Below are 24,500 nucleotides of genomic sequence, written 5' to 3' on the forward strand. Positions count from 1 at the left end.
CAGGGTCATGTATGGATGTGAGAGTTGTACTGTGAAGAAGGCTGAGCACCGAAGAATTGATGCTTTTGAACTGTGATGTTGGAGAAGACTCTTGAGAGTCCCTTGGACTGCAAGGAGATCCAACCAGTCCATCCTAAAGATCAGTCCTGGGTGTTCATTGGAAGGACTGATGCTAAAGCTGAAACTCCAATACTTCGGCCACCTCATGTGAAGAGTTGACTCATTGGAAAAGACTCTGATGCTGGGAGGGATTGGGGGCAGGAGGAGAAGGGGATGACAGAGGATGAGATGGCTGGATGGCATCACTGACTTGATGGACATGAGTTTGAGTGAACTCTGGGAGTTGGTGATGGACAGAGAGGCCTGTCGTGCTGTGATTCATGAGGTTGCAAAGAGTCGGACATGACTGAGCAAACGAACTGAACTGAACACTCCACAGACAGAGGATGCGCCATCTCAGAAGGTAAGAGAGAGTTCTGAAATACAATGTGGTTATAGATTTATGGGCTGGGTAATTTCGTACACTAACAAGTGAGAGGATTATTCCAACTATTTCAGGGAAGGGGCAGGAATTTCCAGCAACATGACCATTGCCCACATTTTGGTCTTTTCGTGATTGGCTTCAGAACTGTAATGACCCTGGTGGGTGTGTCATTTAGATGCTGATGCACTGTAGTACAATGAACATAAAATGAGACTCAAGGTCCACTGGAAGTTGAATCTTCCACCATCTTCAACCTTGTTAATTCTAACTAATTTTTGTCATGTCAGTCCTAAAGGAAATCAACACTGAATATTCATCGGAAGAAATGGTGCTAAAAGTGAAGCTCCAATCCATTAGCCACCTGATGAGAAAAGTCAAGACCCTGATATTGGGAAAGATTGAGGGCAGGAGGAGAAGGGGTGGACAGAATGAGATGATTGGATGGCATCACTGACTCAATGGACACGACTTTGAGCAAACTCTGGGGGATGGTGAAGGACAAGGAAGCCTGGTGTGCTGTAGTCCATGGGGTCAGAAACAGTTGACACAACTAAGTAATTGAAAAACAACAACGATGGCTATGTCATTCTTTTCAATGTTGTGCCCTGCCCCCTTACCTCCTGTTTCAATGGAAGCCTAGCACAGGGTGTTGGATAGCATGTGTGGAGAAGTAGACATGTCCATGGGAGGGCAACCTGATATGAATCATAAGAACCCAAGTGGAGTGAGTAGAGTGGCCATATGTATGTAAAAGGACAGCAGAAGTGACCTGGCCTATGGGGTTAGGTTTCAAGTAGGAAAAGGACCATCTTCTCACAGAGGGGTGTTCTGAGAGACTCCTCCCCAACCTAATAAGAAAAGTGTCCTCACCAAAGGGTGGTCTAGATTAAGAAAGGAGAAAAAACATTTTTTTTTTCTTGTGGTGTTGGATTGGAATTGGAACAATAACTCAAAATGTTTAGCTCTACTACTTAATATAGGGCTTCCCTGGTATCTCAGTTGGTAAAGAATCCACCTGCAATGCAGGAATCCCAGTTCATTTCCTGGGTCGGGAAGATCCACTGGAGAACGGATAGGCTACCCACTCAAGTATTCTTGGGAATGCTTAATATAAGATAACCAGAGGATTCTATCAGTCAGTTAGTTCAGTGGCTCAGTCTGACTCTTTGTGACCCCATGGACTGCAGCACACCAGGCCTCCCTGTCCATCACCAATTCCCAGAACTTGCTCAAACTCATGTCCATTGAGTCAGTGATGCCATCCAACCATCTCATCCTCTGTCGTCCCCTTCTCTTCCCACCTTCAATCTTTCCCAGCATCAGGGTCATTTCCAATGACAGCTCTTCACATCAGGTGGCCAAACTATTGGTGTTTCAGCTTCAGCATCAGTCCTTCAGAAGAATATTCAGGACTGATTTCCTTTAGGGTTGATTGCTCCTTGCAAGGGGATCAAACCAGAGGATTGTATGAGAAGAATCAAACTTAAACTAGAGCACAGACACTCTCTGAAGTTGATTTGTGGAAAGAGGAATGTTCTTAGTGTTCTGGTAGGAGGGAAGTATCTGCATGCAGAAGAGGAGTTGAAGAAGGGAGGGTGATGGATTTCACTTTTGTGAGCATGGCATCCCCTGAGCTGGGTGGAGTTGAAAGCTGACCCGTGTGTATGGAGTGCTCTCTTGTTTCTGCAGAACTCCTGCCACTGCCTTGGAGCTCTCATCCCACAGGTGGAACACTCACTTTCGCTGTCTTCATGGGGCTCCCCGCAGTGGTCTTAGTTCCTAGGCTCTTTTCACACAGCCCTGCTCTCGCAGGGTCCTTTTTGCCCTTGCAGGTGGTTCTGTTCCCCAAAGGCACTTCAAGAAGGCTCCAGAATGACTCGCTCCTGCATTCCTTGCTCTCTCTCTCTCTCTCAGTTTCCATCACTTTGGTTGATAGCAGGGCCTCAGCTCTGGGCACACAGTGCCTGGCTCTCAATCCTGAACACGCTGTGACCTGATTCCGTGTTCTGAATAAGTTGCCTGACCACTCTGTGCTTCTGTTTTCCCATCTGCAAAACATGAGTTATTACGGCTCATAGGTTGTTATGAGCATCATCAGAATTAATATTTGTAATGAGTTGAATTAGCACCTGCCAGAAAGCAAATTCTAGGCTGCATATTCACAGATAAGTGCAGTTCTGTTTTTAGCGTCCATCTCTTCATTGATAGCCAGGCACAGCTGCAATGTCGCCAGCTTGCTGCTCTTCGCTGAGATGCAAAAGTGTTCCTCTGCCCCCCTCTGCTGAAAGGTCACATGCTTGAGTCAGGACATTTATCACTATCCGCAGGTTTTAAATTATTTATCCAACAATTGCTCAGAGTTCCAACCTCAAATACTTTTCAGTTCTCATCACATCAATTTCTATAACTCTTGCCACTTTGATTTCTATTTAGACAAGACCGGCCCAATGCAGAGGTATAGCAAATTTCCTTGCAGGGCGCTCTGAAAAATGTCCAAGGCAGCTACTTTATTATGGGAACTGGGCACACTTTTACTTTTACCTTTCTCTATCTATGATTCACCCTAGTTTCCACCTATCACAAGAGAGCATACATTGCTCTAGAACTTAGTGGGTGGGAGGTGGGATAAACCTTCTGAATTGGCTTGACAATGAGAATAGAGTTATCTTATTTTTCTTTATTGAAATTATTGATAGAATTGAAATATTGACTCTATGCAATGCATTCAAACTTGAACTCTTGCTACATTTAACTAATGTGGTTACCATTTAACCATTCCATTGCTAGTATCAAATAGGCTAGATAGGTATGGATCAATATTCTGGAATTCATTAAAAATCATGGGAGTTGGCAGGAAATGAACTAGCAGAAAAATGGTAAGTCTTTTTGGATATGATGCTTGTGTTGGATACACTATGTTATTTGTTGTTTTTATACATTTTCCCATTCCACTTCTACTAACAATGATGCTCAGAGTCTCATGATTATTGACAAGAAATCATAGGAAATTCTGCAGTGATTTAAACAGAATAAAATTTCTTCTGTGAATGGTTGCAATATCTTTCTCTTTCCCCACTTTTTATGTGGGAACTTAATAGAAATGTTTCCATGAAATCTAAGATAACCTTGGAAAGAGTCTACTCTCTTAGAGTATATGTTCTCCTTGGACATTTATTAGGATTCTAACATTTTATTCTGCTGTAAATTTTAGTTGCTACCCTATCCTTTACAACGAACTTTTCAAGGTTTAATGGCAATTCCTAATTTGACTTTAAACCTGGCAAGTTTTTGAGTGAATGTGATATAATATGAGCTTCCAACTTCCCTCGTTAATCTTCCTTGCTTTTGTTGAATTCCTTGGGGAAGCAGAAAAGACAACAAGAGGCCCATGACATCAACTGTAATGGTTATTTATTGGGAGGAGATTGCTCAGATTCTTGCTTATAGGGCACTGTAGCTAGCCCTTAAGTGAGGAACAGCATAGACAAATATCTGTTCGGGAGGCAAACCTTAAATTGGTTTTTAAAGTCATTTATTTGTATGTTTTCTGAATAATACAGTTCATTTTATCAAGTATTATCTTACACATGCAGTCAAAGAAAAGATAGTTCATAGAGCTATGTTTCACAGAACTTTTTCAGCATATAATTTTGATGTTTAAAACTACAGCCAAGACTTCTGAAAGAAGTAAGATCCCATGTCTGCTTTGGGTTGTATGCTTGAAATTCACAATAGAGCACAATCATATGAATAAGGTATAGACCTGAGATTTCCTTTAGAAATAATTTTATATTTAACAGAAACAAGAATAATGACTTAGTACAGTATAGAAATGACCACAAATATCATATTTATCTGGAATAAATTCAAGATATGTGAAATGAATCTATTAAACATGGCACACTCATAACCAACCATAGACTTTATTCTAATGTGAGACTGATGTATAATTTATATACATAATTTTTATCTTATTCCTTTATAAATATGGCCTTAATTATAATGAAGTAAATCAGAGGAGTTCTTTTATCAAGGTTAAGTAATTCAGAAAAGTTTTCTTGGATAGATTTCGATAAATATCTTTGGGGGAAACTGGGCAGACTTAAGAGCATTCCAACATTGATAAGAAAATTAACTGATTAGATTACTACTCTGCAATAGTACAAATTTATCTTTAGAATCCAGTGTTGATCTTTCTAGAGACCTTCAGTTTTATTGCCCTCTTTTGTTGCCCTCTTCCATGCTCTTAACTTCATATTTTCCATAAGGGCTTCCTTTGTGACTCAGCTGGTAAAGAATCCACCTGCAATGTGGGAAACCTGGGTTCAATCCCTGGGTTGGGAAGATGCCCTGGAGAAGAGAAAGGCTACCCACTCTGGTATTCTGGCCTGGAGAATTCCATGGACTGCATAGTCCATGGGGTTGCAAAGAGTCAGACATGACTGAGCAACTTTCACTTCATATCTTACCTATATTAATAATAACAAGGCTTACTGGGAACTTAATTTCATGCCGGATAATCTGCCAAGTTATTGATTGATGCCCCAAGACCCTGAAGTAGCTACTATCACTATTATTCTTCTAGCAATGAAGACAGTGACCTTTGAGAGGGCAAGCAAATTTCCTAAAGTCTCAAAACTAATGATGACTGTGATAAGAAAGCTCAGACAAAGTGGTTCCCAAAACCTTGGATTTTACTGCCCTACAATTTCAATCTTATTTTCACTCACTGTTTTCCTAAAACCTGAGAGCTGAAAACTGCTTGAACAATGCAACCTGGACACTTTAGCATATGCTTGTGTGCCCAGCCATGTCTAACTCTTTGCGACCCCATGGAGTGTAACCCTCCAAGCTCCAACAGCCATGCAATTTCCTAGGCAAGAATACCGAAGTGGGTTGCCATTTCCTCCTCCAGGCCATCATCCCAACTGACCCAGGGATCAAATGCTCATCTCCCTTGTCTCCTGAATTGCAGGCTGATTCTTTACCAGTGTGCCACTTGGAATACCTTAATATACTTTGAACTATATGTCATGGCTGAAGCCTAAACAAACTTCACCAGGCCTACCAGTACCTGGTGAAGCCTGCGGACTGGCCTGGTCAAAGCACTTTGATAGTACATGAACCATGAACTTCCAGATGTTCAAGCTGGATTCAGAAAAGCCAGAGGAATCAGAGATCAAGTTGCCAACATCTGCTGGATCATCGAAAAAACAAGAGAATTCCAGAAAACATCTACTTCTTCTTTATTGGTTACCCCAAAGCCATTGACTATGTGGATCACAACAAACTGTGGAAAATTCTTCAAGTGATGGAAATACCAGACCACCTGACCTGCCTCCTGAGAAATCCGTATGCAGGTCAAGAAGCAACAGTTAGAACTGAACATGGAACAACAGACTGGTTTCAAATCAGGAAAGAAGTACATCATGGTTGTATATTGTCACCCTGTTTATTTAACTTATATGCAGAGTACATCATAAGAAATGCTTGGCTGGATGAAGCACAGTCTGGAATCAAGATTGCCAGGAGAAATATCAATAACCTCAGATATGCAGATGACACCACCCTTATGGCAGAAAGTGAAGAAGAACTAAAGAGCTTCTTGATGAAAGTGAAAGAGGAGAGTGAAAAAGTGGGCTTAAAACTCAACATTCAGAAAACTAAGATCACAGCATCCGGTTCCATCACTTCATGGCAAATAGATGAGGAAACAATGGAAACAATGACAGACTTTATTTTCTTGGGCTCCAAAATCACTGCAGATGGTGACTGAAGCCATGAAATTAAAAGACGTTTGCTCTTTGGAAGAAAAGCTATGTCCAACCTAGACAGTATATTAAAAGCAGACATTACTTTACTGACAAAGGTCTGTCTAGTCACAGCTATGGTTTTTGAAGTAGTCATGGATGGATGTGAGTGTTTGACTATAAAGAAAGCTGATCACTGAAGAACTGATGCTTTTGAACTGTGGTGTTGGAGAAGACTCTTGAGGGTCCCTTGAACTGCAAGGAGATCAAACCATTTCATCCTAAAGGAAATCAGTCCTGAATATTCATTGGAAGGACTGATGCTGAACCTGAAACTCCAAAACTTTGGCCACCTAATGTGAAGAACTGACTCACTGGAAAATACCCTGATGCTGGGAAAGATTGAAGGCAGGAGGAGAAGGGGACAGCAGAGGATGAGATGGTTGGATGACATCACCAATTCAATGGATATGAGTTTGAGCAAGCTCTGGGAGTTGGTGATAGACAGAGAAGCCTGGCGTGCTGCAATCCATGGGGTTGAAAACAGTTGGACACAACTGAGTGACTGAACTGTACTGATATGTCATGGTTTCTAAATTAATGAAATCATCATCTTCTTTCTTTCACTGGTTTGCAATAATCTCCTGTCTTTGCACCATTCAGTTCTTCCTTAAGGCTTAAAAGACTGTGTCATATAACTTGATGAACTAATTCCCTTTGCTACTCATGGGTTTTGGTGAAATCAGATGTAAGTTCTAGCCTGATTGTCTGATCTTGGTGCAGATTGTTGAGATCCAGATATTTTTGGTCCAGGGCACAGAAAAGAAAAGACCAGTCTGCCCAGCGTGAAAGCAGTTTACTGTTGGCTGGTGATCCTCTTTAAGTGGTAGCTGAAACTCAGAGAAAGTGTCCCATTTTGCTCCACTGTCTAAGTGGAGATTCTTCACACTCACTTAGAAAGGAAATACTATTTCTATCTTGATTTTTCACATGAAGAAATTCAAGTTTAGATAGGTGATGCAGCTTAATTTTTCTGTTCTTAGTTGCTCAATCTTGTCCGACTCTTTGCAACCCCATGTACTAGAGCCCACCAGGCTCATCTGTCCATGGGGATTCTCCAGGCAAGAATACTGGAGTGGGTTGCCATGCCCTCCTCCAAGAGATCTTCCCAACTCAGGGATTGAACCTAGGTCTTCTTTATTGCAGGTGGATTCTTTACCATCTGAGCCACCAGGAAAGCCAATGCAGCTTAATAGGGTCACTGAATTTTGTACACGACAAAGTTGTGATTCTATATCAGTTGTTTTTGAATTTTAATAAATTGCAAAGGGCTACATACGTCACACAAGACATATTAAAGCAAGGGGCAACTCAAGATCCAGAGAACGTATGAAATACCCTGAGACAATAATTCTGCTCTCCCAGGAGAGACCACCAAACCAATGAAGAACGAATGCATTGTCAAGATATAAACTCCCACCTACATCTGAAAAATCTCAGGCTTATGTTTACCATATGCATTGGTTATATATTTTTTATACTTACCTTAATGCAGTTACTCATGATAGCCCTGTTATGATTAAGTTGCTGTAGAAGACTGTAAAGGTAATGATGATATCGTTAATTATTCATTTGGGAAATGAAAATGCTAAGTTGAATCCAATTATACACAGAAACAAATGATTTTCCAAAATGTGTGAAACTGCCTTTTTAAAATTTAGATCTGAGCCGTGTTTGCCTTTGCCATTATATATGTGAGTTTCTATTTGTTTATTTATACAATAGCTGTTCATGTGAAATCTACATCCTGTGGAGTGACTGCAGGTGCTTAATTGCTTGCCCGTAAGCAAACCATTATTGCAAGTAGAATTCTATTACAGTATTCAGAGAAAATGTTATGTGTAGAAATAGCTTTTAAGTAAAGTTTTACACCCTATTTTGCAACCAATTCCTGTTCCATCTTAAATTTATTTCATCTAATGCTGCTTTTTGTTCTCAGCAGACCAGGAGATATTGGAGAATTCAGTTATTGTACTGTGCTTGTCATGCCTCGTTAAAAGTCAAAAGAAAGAAAAAATCTGCTTTGCCTCACATGTAAGGGTACAGAATGAGCTTATTAATACACAAACGGATTGATTGTGAGCATGAATCAGGCACATGTTAATCATTAAGTAAAGTGTGGGGTGGTAACATAGTGTTTCCTGAAATATCTGTATCCTTTTGGTGGCTTAGCTCATCAAATTCCTCTGTTCAAAATAATAAACGGCTATCATTTGCTTAAGTTCCCTGTAAAGTATTCAATTTCAGTTTGTTTCAGTGATCAATCATTTTCTGATAAGCATCTGAAATAGAGTTTGTGCATATATATTTTTTCCTTATCTTCTGAGTCTTTTAATTGATGGTTAAAAAAGAAAAGAAAAGAGGGAGAAGAAGGAAGATACACTAGAAGGAAGCTAATAAGTAAAATCACCTTTATTTCCTGGGAAAGCCACAGCCACACTCTCCTAACAAAGAAATTATAAGATGTGTATTTATTCATTTACTTATCTATTCATTTATTTATTTGTTTTCCTTTTTGAAGCCAAGGGGATCATTAACATTCTTAGACTAAAATTACTGTCCAACTGTTGCTTTTGACCAAAAATGTTTTAATAAGGCAGTCTTAAAAAAGGATTATAGCTTTCCTAAATGATTCGAGTTAAAAAAAAAAAAATCATTGACAGCAATAAATGAATGGACTAATGTATCAGGAGAAACATGTTTAGTATTGGAATTTTAGTACTTTGGTTTTGTTTTTTAAAATCATCTCCTATCTTGACAAAATCATTGGCAACGCTGCACCCACTCAAGGACTTTCAGCCTTCAAGGTGTCCTTTAAGTTCTCTGAGGCCTTTCTAATGGAGCTTTCGCCCGGCAACCCTGCCTAGGATCTGCTGCTGCTGCTAAGTCACTTCAGTCATGTCCGACTCTGTGCGACCCCGTAGACGGCAGCCCACCAGGCTCCCCCGTCCCTGGGATTCTCCAGGCAAGAGCACTGGAGTGGGTTGCCATTTCCTTCTCCAATGCATGGAAGTGAAAAGTGAAAGTGAAGTCTCTCAGTCATGTCCGACTCTTAGCGACCCCATGGACTGCAGCCAGGCTCCTCCTTCTGTGGGATTTCCCAGGCAAGAGTACTGGAGTGGGGTGCCATCGCCTTCTCCAGCAACCCTGTCTGCTGCTGCTGCTGCTAAGTCGCTTCAGTCGTGTCCGACTCTTAGCGACCCCATGGACTGCAGCCAGGCTCCCCCGTCCCTGGGATTCTCCAGGCAAGAACACTGGAGTGGGTTGCCATTTCCTTCTCCAATGCATGAAAGTGAAAAGTGAAAGTGAAGTCGCTCAGTCGTGTCCGACTCTTAGCGATCCCATGGACTGCGGCCCATCAGGCTCCTCCGTCCATGGGATTTTCCAGGTAAGAGTGCTGGAGTGGGATGCCATTGCCTTCTCCAGCAACCCTGTCTAGGATCTACTAAACGGTATTTTATTTCCCCCACCATAAAATCTGGTAATGTATAATGTAAACTTTTTTTAAAAATAAAGATGGAAATTGCACCTGAAATACTGGAAAAATGTTTGGTCTCCATATTAATGCAACACTTGAAAGAAAGACATATGTAATAAAAATAAATAATATTTTAAGTTATTTTTATAATTTTTAAAAGTTATTGGAAATAAATCTGATAATTTCATGATTATATGCTGTGATTATTTTGATGATAGTGTGAATTGGTATAATCTTTGGGAAGCTCAGTGTTCAGATCTTCTGATATAGAAATTCCAGTTCAAAAAATTTCATAGGAAGAAAACATACTAAAATTTGTTACATCATTATCTATAATTAGGGCTTCCCTTGTGGCTCAACTGGTAAAGAATCCACCAGCAATGTGCGGGACCTGGGTTCTATTCCTGGATTGAGAAGATCCCTTGGAGAAGGGGAAGACTACCCACTCCAGTATTCTGGTCTGGAGAATTCCATGAACTGTATAGTCCATGGAGTCACAAAGAGTCAGACATGACTGAGCAACTTTCACTGTTGTTAAAATTATGAATGCTCACTATTTATAATTTAAAAAAAAAGAAAAGGAAAAGGAAAAATCTACAATGATTATATTTTGAATATACTTTGAGTTTTCAATATCATCTTGATTAGATATTATGCATTTTACAACATGGCAGAGAAGTTTATTTAGAGTCACAGATTCAAAGATCTAAGTACCTATTTGATCAACATTATGTTAGACACATTCACATTTTTATTCTTATGTAATCCTTAAATAATCATACAAAGTAAAATTTTCAAAAACAAAAACATTCACTAAATTTTGTAAACTATGACAAACATTATGTGCATATTTGTTTGAAAAGGCAAAAACAAATATAGATAAATGCAAATAGTTTTTGCTGTGATGCTGGGAATGTATTATTGATTTTATTTCAAAATTGCCTTTAATGTACTTGTCATCTTATTTTCATAATATGGGAAAAATAGGGCTAGAGAAGAACAAACCTGGTAAAAATACTGTTCTTATAAGACCTAAAATGATAATTAGATAAGTGTGGGTAGTGACAGAAGACACAGATGCTTAGACAATAAGTAAGGAAAAACAGAAACACTCTTTAGAGAAAATAACACAATTCAGAGAAGCATCTTATAAAATATAGACAAATATAAATGACCCATTTTAATTTTTCTTTTTGCAACCTGGTTGAGTGTGAGAACTTGACTTTTTCAGTTGAAACCCTCAGTTATAAACTAAGAAAATCAACAACAACAAAAGACAGAGCTTAAAATATCCCAGGGGATTTTTTTTTTTTATTGGTGGGAAGGGGGAGAGGGTCAGTTAATTGTTTGTAAAAAAAAAATCACCAATCATAAACATATATTCTATTCAAGTTATTTACCAGGTTTTCCAATAAGGTATTTCCTGAATTCAAATTCTAGTCTAAGCTGGTGGACTGAATGGAAAAAGGAATATTTACCCTTTGAAATTCAAGAGAATGTCCCTATTTGGCTTATAGTGGAACTTCAGCTGTTGACGTCAGAATCTTGTTTCTCGTTCAGATCATAACTGGGCCAAACAACACGTTCTATTGGAAACTCTGGCCCTGACAATTGCCAGAGTAGAAATCAACTATGAAAGTGATTTGAAGAGAATGCCAGATACTAGAAAACCAGCACCACCCTCCAATTGTACAGGAAGAAATAAAACTGAAAGACTACTTTTCCAGGTTGCTCAGTAGCAAGTTGAGGTCAGTAGAAAAATCAAATACCTACTGGGAAACTGATACTACATTTTTTAACCTATTCATTTTCTTAATAACAGGATCCTTCTTCAGGATACAGAAATTTGGGATAAAAATTCAGGATAAATTTGGGATAAAATTCAGGATAAAGAAATTTGTTTTTATCTGCAGCAAGTAGAATCAGAAGAGGTTTTAAAAAAAATTGTTGAGTGGGCAGTCTTACTAAGAGGTAAATCTGTGTTACAGAAGAGGAAAGGGTATTGGGGTTAGTAGCAATAGAACAGGAGTCCAGTAAATGTAAGAGTCTGAGCAGAGGTCACTCAGACTTTCTAGAGAGGCAGACAAAATAAGGAGAAAGGAACCAAAGAATGTTTACATTCCTACAACCACACATGAAGATTCAGCTAAAGGCAGAGTTGAATGTTGACCTAATGGAAAAAAAGGCTTCAAGAGATTAAACTGAACATTTTCTAATCCTAGTTCATCTGGAAAGAGGTTGCTTCCAAGGTGCTGTTGCTGCTAAGTCACTTCAGTCATGTCCGACTCTGTGTGACCCCATAGACGGCAGCCCACCAGGCTCCCCCATCCCTGGGATTCTCCAGGCAAGAACACTAATGACTTTAAAAATGAGACAAACTACATTAAAATGAAGTAAACAGTCATTGGAGGCACAGCCACAAGAGTTCCATGGAAATTCTTTCTGAAAGGAATTCCGGGGAATGTGTAGAGGTGTTTGCCTTTTTGTGCTCAGTCACTTCATCATGTCTGACTTTTAGTGACCCAGCGGATGGCAGCCCACCGGCTTCCCTTGCCCATGGAATTTTCCAGGCAAGAATATTGGAGTAGGCTTCCATTTCCTTCTCCAGTTTTTAGGGTAGAGTAACAAAATAGTGTATAAGAGATCATGAATCAAGGTCTGACTGTGATCATGAGGTGGTTTCTAGGTTCAGCCATTCCTCCTCCAGAATCTAAGTCTAAGCAGTTAATCAACCTTGTAAGTAAGAGCTACCCATACTGTCTCAGTCTGTTTATGGATATGATCATCTGACACCAGTGTGGACTGCAAGAAAAGCTACAGGTAGGAGAGATTTCCCAAGACCAAGTACGCAAACGGAGAGTAGGACAAATGTGCCTCACACCATATTGGATAAACAGCGTATGTCTTAAATGTAGTCCAGAGCGTATGTCTACTAAAAGAAAATCAAGTTTACTGAAATTCAAATTTAACTGGGAGTGTTCTATTTTATCCGTCAAGCTTAAAAAAGAGACATGCAAAGGTGGACTTAAGGCCTGGGTAATTCAGGACTCACTGGAAAAGACCCTGCTGCTGGGAAAGATTGAAGACAGGAGGAGAAGGGGATGACAGAGGATGAGATGGCTGGATGGCATCATTGACTCAATGGACATGAGTTTAAGCAAGCTCTGGGAGATAGTGAGGGACAGGAAAACCTGGCATGCATGCTAAGTAGCTTCAGTCATGTCTAACTCTGTGTGACGCTACAGGCTGTAGCCTGACAGGCTCCTCTGTCTGTGGGATTCTCCAGGCAACAATATTGGAGTGAGTTTCCTTTTCCTCCTCTAGGGGGTCTTCCTCATCCAGGGATCGAACCCATGCCTCTTAAGTCTCCTGCATTGGCAAGCGGGTTCTTTACCATCAGCGCCACCTGGAAAGCCCTACTGAATGTGCATATTCTTTAGTGTCTGAGCTGCCAGAGAAGCCCATCTATATATTCTTGTCCAGGAGAATCTCATTCTTTTTAAGAATGGAAAAAGGAAAGAATCCAGATGTTGAAGGAGTACAGAAAAGAATACCTATTCAAGAGTTGATTCAAATCTATCATTCCCAAAATAGTGTTATGAAATACAGATGAATGGATACACATGCTCCCTTCTGTGGAAGAAATAAGGCTGAGCTGGCAGAGAAAATAAGGAAAGAGGTGGAAGAGGAGGAAGGAGAAAAATTCATAAAACCACTCAATATTACCTCTAGACAATCATGCCCTTACATTGTCTCCTAATCCATATAGCTCTTCCCAGGAGGTGAGGAAAGGCAGATAAGGGCAAATTTATCACAAAGAAACAACCAGAAGCACTTTGTAGAGCACAGTGCCCCCTCCCTCTTGTACACCTTCTCTCTTTCCACCTGCTATGTTGTGTTTTTTACTACCATATTCCTGTCTCATTCTTTGCTTCGATCATCTGTCTATCTGTCTGTCCATTTTATATTTATTTTCTTCCATTGTCCCCTGCCTTTGTCTTACTCTGCAGGCAGCTTTCAGTTGTAATGGTGCTTTCTCTCCCCTTTTTACCTGGACGAGGCACCCTTGGTTAGTAAAGATGACAGATGGAAGACTCCCCATCATCAGCACACTGACCTGCTTTTTGTACAACTTTATATAGTGTCTATATCAGCAATTATGTGAGTACTCAGAATAATAAACAAAAATCATTTTCATGTACCTGTTTAAAAATAAATATTTAACCTTAAACAATCAACCCTATAACATAATCAGAGAAAGCAGAAAACTTTGTAGCCATAAAAAGACATTTTAAGGCTCACAAATATCGTGAATGGATAGATATGCATATTTTTTTATTTTATTTTTTAACTTTACAATATTATATTGGTTTTGCCATATATCAAAATGAATCCGCCACAGGTACACACGTGTTCCCCATCCTGAACCCTCCTCCCTCCTCCCTCCCATACTATCCCTCTGGGTCATCCCAGTGCACCAGCCCCAAGCATCCAGTATCGTGCATCGAACCTGGACTGGCAACTTGTTTCATATATGATATTATACATATTTCAATGCCATTCTCCCAAATCATCCCACCCTCTCCCTCTCCCACAGAGTCCAAAAGACAGTTCTATACCTCAGTGTCTCTTTTGCTGTCTCGTATACAGTCTTATTGTTACCATCTTTCTAAATTCCATATATATGCATTAGTATACTGTATTGGTGTTTTTCTTTCTGGCTTACTTCACTCTGTATAATAGGCTCCAGTTTCATCCACCTCATTAGAACTGATTCACATGTATTCTTTTTAATGGCTGAGTAATACTCCATTGTGTATATGTACCACCACTTTCTTATCCATTCATCTGCTGATGAACATCTAGGTTGCTTCCATGTCCTGGCTATTATAAACAGTGCTGCGATGAACATTGGGGTACACGTGTCTCTTTCCCTTCTGGTTTCCTCAGTGTGTATGCCCAGCAGTGGGATTGCTGGATCATAAGGCAGTTCTATTTCCAGTTTTTTAAGGAATCTCCACACTGTTCTCCATAGTGGTGTACTAGTTTGCATTCCCACCAACAGTGTAAGAGGGTTCCCTTTTCTCCACACCCTCTCCAACCTTTATTGCTTGTAGACTTTTGGATCGCAACCATTCTGATTGGTGTGAAATGGTACCTTATAGTAGTTTTGATTTGCATTTCTCTGATAATGAGTGATGTTGAGCATCTTTTCATGTGTTTGTTAGCCATCTGTATGTCTTCTTTGAGAACTGTCTATTTAGTTCTTTGGCCCATTTTTTTGATTGGGTCATTTATTTTTCTGGAATTGAGCTGTAGGAGTTGCTTGTATATTTTTGAGATTAGTTGTTTGTCAGTTGCTTCATTTGCTATTATTTTCTCCCATTCTGAAGGCTGTCTTTTCACCTTGCTTATACTTTCCTTTGTTGAGCAGAAGCTTTTAAGTTTAATTAGGTCCCACTTGTTTATTTTTGCTTTTATTTCCAATATTCTGGGATGTGGGTCATAGAGGATCCTGCTGTGATGTATGTCAGAGAGTGTTTTGCCTATGTTCTCCTCTAGGAGTTTTATAGTTTCTGGTCTTACATTGAGATCTTTAGTCCATTTTGAGTTCATTTTTGTGTATGGTGTTAGAAAGTGTTCTAGTTTCATTCTTTAACAAGTGGTTGACCAGTTTTCCCAGCACCACTTGTTAAAGAGATTGTCTTTAATCCATTGTATAGTCTTGCCTCCTTTGTCAAAGATAAGGTGTCCATATGTGCGTGGATTTATCTCTGGGCTTTCTATTTTGTTCCATTGATCTATATTTCTGTCTTTGTGCCAGTACCATACTGTCTTGATGACTGTGGCTTTGTCGTAGAGCCTGAAGTCATGTAGGTTGATTCCTTCAGATATGCATATTTTGTGTACTATGATCATATTCTTTATACTGTTACTGAACAGAGCATAGCCACTTGTCTTACAGATTCGATTTTGAGGTTTGCATAGGAAAAAAAAAAATGTGTTCAAGGTGTCTGAGGAGATGGTATGGGACTCTTGATGTGTAACCTTGAAACTTGCTGTTCAGAGTAACCACCTACACTCCTAGGAGAGAGTTAATTGGTACAAACTTTCTGGAAAATAGTTGGGAAATGTGAACTGTGAGCCCTGAAGCTGTTGATTTTCTTTGACCCAATTAAATTCACCTTGAAAAATGTACCCTAAAGCAATATTCAAAGTAGGAAGCTTTCTATATGAAAATATTCATTTTAACATTATTTGTACTGGTAAAAAGGAATAGTTCCAAACAACTTAGTCAAAAAAAAGAAAGAAAAACTTTGCATAAATATGGGACATCCAAGTGATTAGATATTATGTTTTCAAAGATAAATAAAAACATAAAATAGATATATAGATGTGTGCATTTGTGTATTTTAAGATTTATGTATGTATACATGTACCTATGTGTATAAAAGTGTATGTATGAGAGTGTATGTGTGTCTTAGTACACATGTACTGCTTTACTTAAAGTACATATTACCAAACAATGTATTTTTTTCCTTGGACAATTTGTGAGTGTAAATGTTATTTTTCATAGAGGAAAAGACTGATAAAGATACATAATTGGAAGATTATGTACATAATTATATATAAAATACATAATTGTCTGTAATTGGTATCTCTGGGTGGTAAGGTTCTGAGTACCTAAAAGCTTCATCTATGGCTACATCCTCAATTTATTTACTGGAACTAGTATTGTCTTGTAATGAAAAATTAAAATTACACTAAAAAAAAAGGTCTCACGTATACAGAGCTTATATTGCCAAATTCCATCGCTGGCTTTCATCAGCGATTTCTGCACTCAGCTCAGTTCAGTAAATGAGCAAGGACGCTAAAATCACTTTCAGAGTCACCCTTCCGGCAGCATTCCTTGGGGCTTATTAGGGTGATAAACACCTTTGTCCAAAGCTTATGGTCAGCAGTATTCTCAGCAAAATCAAATGCCCCTGTTCCTTTTGTTTTTCATGCGCATGTAACAAGGACTGCCCACACAGCTCAGTGGAGCAGCCTCAGTGTTCATCCTCATGCTCAGCTGAGCTTTTAAACGAGCCCAGGTATGTTTTAATAACCTTGGAAGTGGGAACTCTCTAGCACCATTCTCATACCCAGCCAGTTGCTGTGTATCTTGGCAGAGACAAGCTTCTTGCTAAAGAAAGAGAAATATTTCCATTCTTTAATAAGTCATTCCAAGTTTCCTGTGATGGTATAAATAATCCAGCAAGCAGCCGGCTTTATTCTGCTTAATTTGATATGGCAGATTTGAAGTGTCAAAAAGTTCACTCTCAACATAAGCCATGCAACTGGACTCTGACCAACACTTTCCTTCCTGATGGGATAAACTTGATCATCAAGCTCACTCAGGAAGGCAGCTGAGAGCCCGCCTGGTCTTCACGGGTGTGGACTGATGGGGAAGGCTGTGTTGGCCGCGCATGCTCTGTACTTGAGGTCAGTCCTTCCTGGTTTGCTCTGGGGGACAGGCCACTAGCCTGACAAATTTAGCTAATATACCTGCCACTCAAGGGTGGGGAGAGGGAGGCTAGAAAAACAAAGTTGAAACGAGCCTGTGAGTGACTGGAAGAAGAAGAACTCAATATCAATTCAGAGCAAACAATTCGATAAGAGAGACATATTTTAGTCTCTCTAGAACACTCCGTGTCAAATGCCTTCTCATGACCAAGTTCAAGGGCTGATTTACACTTCGAAAGTCCGTAGAGAGCTGAATGCTGGGCATACAGATGAAAGTCACCTGACAACAGTGATGAAAGATAAAACTACCATAAATTCAGACGCTTGGCTGGGATTTTTAAATCCGTTGAAAGAGCTCAGAGGGCATTTTGCCAATTAGTCTGCTTTTTAATAGGATGTTTTTGTTGTTTTTATTCCTTTGCCCTGTATTTACAAATCAAACATACTCTGAGGAAACAGCTTAAGTGCTGGTTTGCATTGATTCAGAAAAGAGTTATTTAAAGGGGAAAAATGACACTGGAATGTGATTTAATGAGTTTGCATATTAAGCTATTTCCTTTAATAATACATTTGTTTAAAGGAAACTGTACAGAGCTCATCTGGTCTTATTTTTTAGATTTGTATTTTATCTACGTCTGACCTTTTCTTCCCAGTTTCTCATTATTCTTAAGGTTGTTTGTGTTCCAATTAAGGTCATTTTAGGAAATGTTTTCTGGAAATTAATACATTGAGCTGATTAGGACTGGCAGAAACCAAATATGAAATGAGAAATCAAGTTTTTAATTTAGATAATATTTAGAATATATGTGTTTGCAATTTTCTTGAAGGATCAAAAAAAGAAAAAAATAATTCATTTTTTATAAAAATGCAAAAGAACTTGTGCTTCCAAGTCCTGTCTTGAATGTTTACTTTGCTGAATGAATGCTGCTTTTGCATCATGGGACAGCTGTAAATGTTGTGGATGATCCTGCACTTGAAGGGGAAAAACACATAGATGGGTTTCACAGAGCTCTTGAGAGGCAGGTGAATCCCTCAGGATTAAGGGTTCCAGCCTCATGTCACATGGCCCTTTATCCATGGTTTCTTTTTCTCACAGGGTGACTCTGAGTTCTAAACCTTCTAAAACCTTGTCAGGCAGAAGCAACACCACCTCCATCCCTACCTAATGCTTTCCAAGCGGCCACGCATTAGGCAGCTGTCACATCTTCATCTTGAGTTCCTGTCCTGCTTGGGTCCTTTGACTTCATGCTTCCCTGGTTCAGGTACTTTAAATGGTTAGGGAGTATCTTAGATTCTCAGAGCTGCCATAACAAAGAACCACCAAGAGGTGGGTTAGCACAATAGAAAGTTACTGTCTCACAGTTCTAGAGACTATAAGTCTGAAATCATAGTGTTGGAATCTGGGGTTCAATGCTCCATCTGAAACCTGTAGGGAATTTTCTTCACCTCTTCCTGACTTCTGGTGGCTTGCTGACAGTTTTTTATATCCCTTGGCTTGCAGCTGTATAATTCAATCTCTGCCTTCATCATCACCCGGTATTCTTCCAGGGTGTTTCTGTCTTTCCTATGGGTGTCTTCTTAGAAGGACATCAGTCACATTGGATAAGCAGCCCCACCTTCCTCTAATTTGGCCTTGTATTAATTAACTATACCTTTAAAGGCTTTATTTTGAAAAAAATTCACCTTTGGAGGGACCTGGTGTTAGGATTTCAACATACAATTTTTGGGAGAGACAGCCAAACAGCCCATACTTCAGCCCATAACAGGTAGCAAACGGCAGTATATATAACTGTAGAAATGTCCCTTATAAAAAGTTAGTTAATAACTATTAAAAGACGCTTACTCCTTGGAAGAAAAGTTATGACCAACCTAGATTGCATGTTCAAAAGCAGAGACATTACTTTGCCAACAAAGGTTTGTCTAGTCAAGGCTATGGTTTTTCCTGTGGTCATGTATGGATGTGAGAGTTGGACTGTGAAGAAGGCTGAGTGCCAAAGAATTGATGCTTTTAAAGTGTGGTGTTGGAGGAGACTCTTGAGAGTCCCTTGGACTGCAAGGAGATCCAAACAGTCCATTCTGAAGGAGATCAGCCCTGGGATTTCTTTGGAAGGAATGATGCTAAAGCTGAAACTCCAGTACTTTGGCCACCTCATGCGAAGAGTTGACACATTGGAAAAGACTCTGATGCTGGGAGGGATTGGGGGCAGGAGGAGAAGGGGACGATGGAGGATGAGATGGCTGGATGGCATCACTGACTCGATGGACATGAGTCTGAGTGAACTCCGGGAGTTGGTGATGGACAGGGAGGCCTGGCGTGCTGCGATTCATGGGATCGCAAAGAGTCGGACACGACTGAGCGACTGATCTGATCTGAATAACTATATATTGATAGATTTAATAGCTATACATTGATAGATTGTCTTTTTTATTAATTACAAGCAACAATACTTTCTTGACATACCCTCATGGGTACAGTCATTAAGACAGATTAACATGTCTTAAAGATTGATCCTTGAGATTTCTTTTTCTATGCAAACCATAGGGAGACAGGAAAAAAAAAAAAAGTCACCTCATATAATGCTTTCAGATTTGGAATCAGTTGAGACGCTCTTGTTTAACTGGATACTCTTGAGTGAGATATTAAATAGAGATATATATTTTTTTGGTTCAAACAGATCTAATGTCAGATAAAGGCAAATATGATAAAAATGTCAGGATGCTCTCTGGACCAAAAGGTCATTATCCATTTATGTTACTTAGGAAGGTGAAGGAAAGGGTATAGATTATACTATGAAATGCTGCTTTTTTAAGATTTCTGGAATTCTTTTTTTCTCATTTGTTTGCAGATAATCTACTGAACTAATAATAGGTTATGATTATATGTTGTCATAATTTCCTGTTTAATCACAAAACAATTTACTTAAAATGACCAAGTGCTGAGCCAATTCTGTTGATACCCTAAGCATTTTATACCAGTAAAACAAACAAAAAAAATCAACATTTTAATGAGAGAAAAAACTTTTTCTATCAAGGACCAGATAGAGATTTGAAAGAAGATCCTAGAAATTTCTAACCGTCCTTGTTCATTAAAGTGAATGTCACTTATTCACTGTTATATTCAAGTCATTATTTGATATTAGAATTACAATTGGAATCAAATATTTCTTTCATTTCTATAAATAATAACTTCATAGGTACATGTATAGAACCAAATTTTAAGTGTCCTACAATAATACAGATGTCCTACTTGTAATACAAAAACAGTGATACTAAACAGAGGCAAGAGGAGCTTAATTTACATTGAATGAATCAAAGAGTCAGAAGGTAGAGTTAAGACAGATTAAGCTGATATCAAGCTATTCCAAAATCTCAGTGCTTAACACACACACACACACACACACACGTTGGTTTCTCACTCATGACACATATTCAGCGTGGTTCAGCTGTAGGTAGGGGACAGCTGTACTCCTGGTAACACTGAAGGAGTCTTGCTTTGGTGCTTTCATCACCACCAAGACACAAACAAAGAAGGTAAGAAACACAGAAAAGCATGCAATGGCTCTCCAAATTTCTATCCAGAAGGGCCTGCATCACTTCTGCTCAAGTTTCTCTTGTCAAATCAAGTCAGGGGACCATGAAAGATATGACCTGAGTGAGGGAAAGGAGGTGGAACAGTAAGTACAGTGGTCTAGTGTGCCCAGATGCTGGAGGAGGGGTGGGGGTGGTGTTTGCTTACACTGTTACCATCTGTGAGATGAGGGTTAGAACTTTGGAAAGTGGCTACTGTGGCAGGGTTTGAGTTACCATTCTAAATAACAGAAAAGAAAACTTGGAGCTAGTTCACAGAAATTTTGTTTGAAAAGTGGTAAATATTTGTGCCTGACCATAATTTAGGTTGTAAAGTTAAGTGCAGTAGAGAAGCATAAATAGAACAATAGCAAATTGTCACTGGATCCAGGTTTTGTGTTCATTTGGGTTCTCCCATAGCTGACTGTAAGACTGGAAGTGGGTGGAAATTACTTTATTTGAGAAGTTGTGATGGCTTTCTTGGTCTGTCAGCTGGACTGGACTACAATTCACAGTTATTCTTTAAATGACTAAAGTGTTGTTGTGAAGGGATTTGCAAATGTATACAGGAAATTAAAATTATTTGATGTGCTTACAAAGTGAAGGGATAAGATAGATAGATCAAAGGCAAGGAATGAGGTGGTTGGTGAGGCAGGCAAGTACCGGGTTTTGGAGAGGACCCTTGATTTTTTCTTTCTTAAGATCTCTATGTCCCAGGTAGCTCAGCGGTAAAGAATCTGCCTGCCAATGCAGGAGACACAGGAAACATAGGTTCAATCCCTGGTTGGAGGAAATGACAACCCACTCCAGTAGTCTTGCTTGGAGAATCATATGAACAGAACAGCCTGGATGGCTACTTACATTTCCCCTACTGTCTTCAGGAAGATGTTCCTTTAGAGAAATGAGAAGTCTCCGCATTCGCTGTTTGGCTTGGTGCTGATTACTAGCTCAGTACACATACCTTTTAATTTTCACCCTCCACTCTTCATTTCAGGCTTCCCTGGTGGCGCGGACAGTAAAGAATCTGCCTGCGATGCAGGAGTCCTGGGTTCAATCCCTGGGTTGAGAAGATCCTCTGGAGAAGGAAATGACAACCCATTCCAGTATTCTTGCCTGGAGAATTCCATGGACAGCAACCTGGTGTGCTACAGTCCATGGGGTGGCAAAGAGTCCGACTTGACTGAGCAACTAACACTTCCACTTTTCATTTCATGTTGGTATTTGAGGAAACCAAACAATTCACCTCTGTATCTAAGCACCATCATTCACTTGGTCCAGCCTCACATGCTGCAGGTGGCCACATCTTTTTGATGCCAGTAAGCAATCACCTAGAATCAGCAGGAGGGAGGAACCAGTGCCCAGAAGTACCCATAAAGCCCAGCATACCCGTGTGTCCAGAGGTTCAACATTCCTGGGCAAAATCCAGGCACGTGGCTGCCACATGCTGGATGAAGGTACATGCTTCGTGCCCAATTCTGTGAAAAATTAAGAAATGTCAGTTTAAAAATCACTGTGTTTCATTTTCTCAGCGGGCTGACCTAATTATTACCAGCAGGTAGAGTTCGCCAATAGCATGACTTTTCTTTTTCTTCTTTGGCCTCGAAGGAAAAGGCGTCAGTCTCTCCCTTGTTTCTTTTCTTTTTATTTGAATATTGCTGAAGTAGTACAAGCCAGCTCCTCTTCATACCTTCTTTCCCTTGTTATAAGCTTTGGTTCACCTGTAAAACACATTTTTACAAAAACCAGAGCATAAAAGTTGGCTATAAAAGGCCCACATGCCTTAGTGTGGTTCTTGTTGTTAGGGATCCAGGAAGACCTTGTGTTCATAGCATGCCTTGCATGATAGCTTCTGCCCCTACTTCTTCTCTTGTCCAACCACTGGGCTCACAAACCTGGCAGGGTCAGCACAGCTCCAGGCAATTATATATATATATACACATACATTCATTATTTGACAGTGTCTTCTTAAAACTTCCAAGTTTTAAAACCAAAGTGATGGCCCTGAGGGAGTTGTCTCGACAGCTCACAGATGGGTTCATGTTGTGTCTGAAGGGGTCAGAAGAAGCGGGAAAAATAAAGAGAAGACGCATCATGCAAATGACCCTCACATCCATGTGCCTTTTGCATCTGCAGAAGTCACATTGATTTTCTATTTGATTTTTTCCTTTGACTCTGTCTAGGGAAATATCTGGAGAATTCAGAGGTAGGAAAAGTGCACTGCCTACATGCATTGTTCTTCTAGTTCTTGCCAGGAAAGTCTTAAGGAAGAATATACTTAGAATTTATCTCTGCAAATAAAATGGCAAACCCTTCAGAAAACTTAGAGTTTGGTAGATGGTGAGAATCTAAATTTGCAAAATGCTAGCATGTCAAATTTTATGATGTCCTGTTTACTCTGTATCTCTTGCTTTCTTGGTAAAATATATGAGCACTCATGAATATATCAGTGTTATAAATATCCCTGGGAAATTATTTGAATAAGAACATATGATATAAATCAGTTATATCTGATTTATATATTCAAATTTTGTTTTCCAGAAAATCAATTTAGTGAGATCTTGTCAGCCTTTTTCTGAGAAGAGGAGTCATAGTCAATAATTTGTGCTAACGTGGTTAACTAGCTTCTTTTCTGGAAGATTTCTCAGTGTTCTAAAGTCTCAAGAAGCTAGAGTTCTCAAACACATAGTTTGGAAAGCATTTTGGAAAGTAAGAAGTACTTGACAGTTTCAAAATTTCACATTTTTAACTCCAATTCTGACTTCTGAGCAAAACTCCACATGTATATATAATCTACTGCCAACTGAACATCTCTTAACAGGGGAACCTGGGTCTTATTCAGCACCTCCCTCCACTGCCTAACACTGTGCCTGGCACGCAGTTTATAGATATTTGAATGATTTATTAAATATCTGGAGACATGAAAATAAATGTTGATCTTCTTATTTAAAAGCTAAGTCCGAAAATCCAGAACTTAGTAGATATAAGTGAATGATTGGGTTAAAAGAAAATCAATGAACATATAAATGAGTAGAGAAATGAAAACTTAACATAATGGACTTGCTTTAAATATATTATCAGATGGAACCAATTATGTGGGTCCATTGGACCACGGATGTATTTCAACAGTATCTTTGAGACAATAATTTTTAAACTTGCCTTAAGTGATCAAACAAGTTCTCCCCTGCTCTAAGACACTATGGTAGGGTAAGTCTGTTGAGGAATCCAGTTATCTAGAATGATCGAAGAAGCTTTGCTATTTGTCTTTTTGACTCATTCTTTTGGCAGGAAACAATCTAAACATATCAGAATATAATCCAGGGGACATTAACTTTCAGAGCCATGGCTTCTACTAGAAACAGGGGTTGGGTGAATGGGGAGAGCATGTTTCATGGTAGAGGTTTTTCAGATTTGTTTACGGATTTATCACCAATCTTTACGGGGTCTTCAAAAGAAGTTCAGAGAGAATGAAGTGGAAAATGGAAGAAAAGAAAGGGAGAAAGAGAAATGGAAGGAGGAAAGCAGAGAAGAAACACAGGGGGAAATAATTCTGAACACATAAGGAATAACAGAAGGGATAAAGCAGTATTACTTAAACATAACTGAACTGTCATATGTAATATTTAAAATTTGAAAAAAAAATGCCTTTGACATTTTA

The sequence above is a fragment of the Bison bison genome, unplaced genomic scaffold (assembly GCF_000754665.1).
Source record: "Bison bison bison isolate TAMUID 2011002044 unplaced genomic scaffold, Bison_UMD1.0 scf7180017864296, whole genome shotgun sequence".
Taxonomy (NCBI): domain Eukaryota; kingdom Metazoa; phylum Chordata; class Mammalia; order Artiodactyla; family Bovidae; genus Bison; species Bison bison.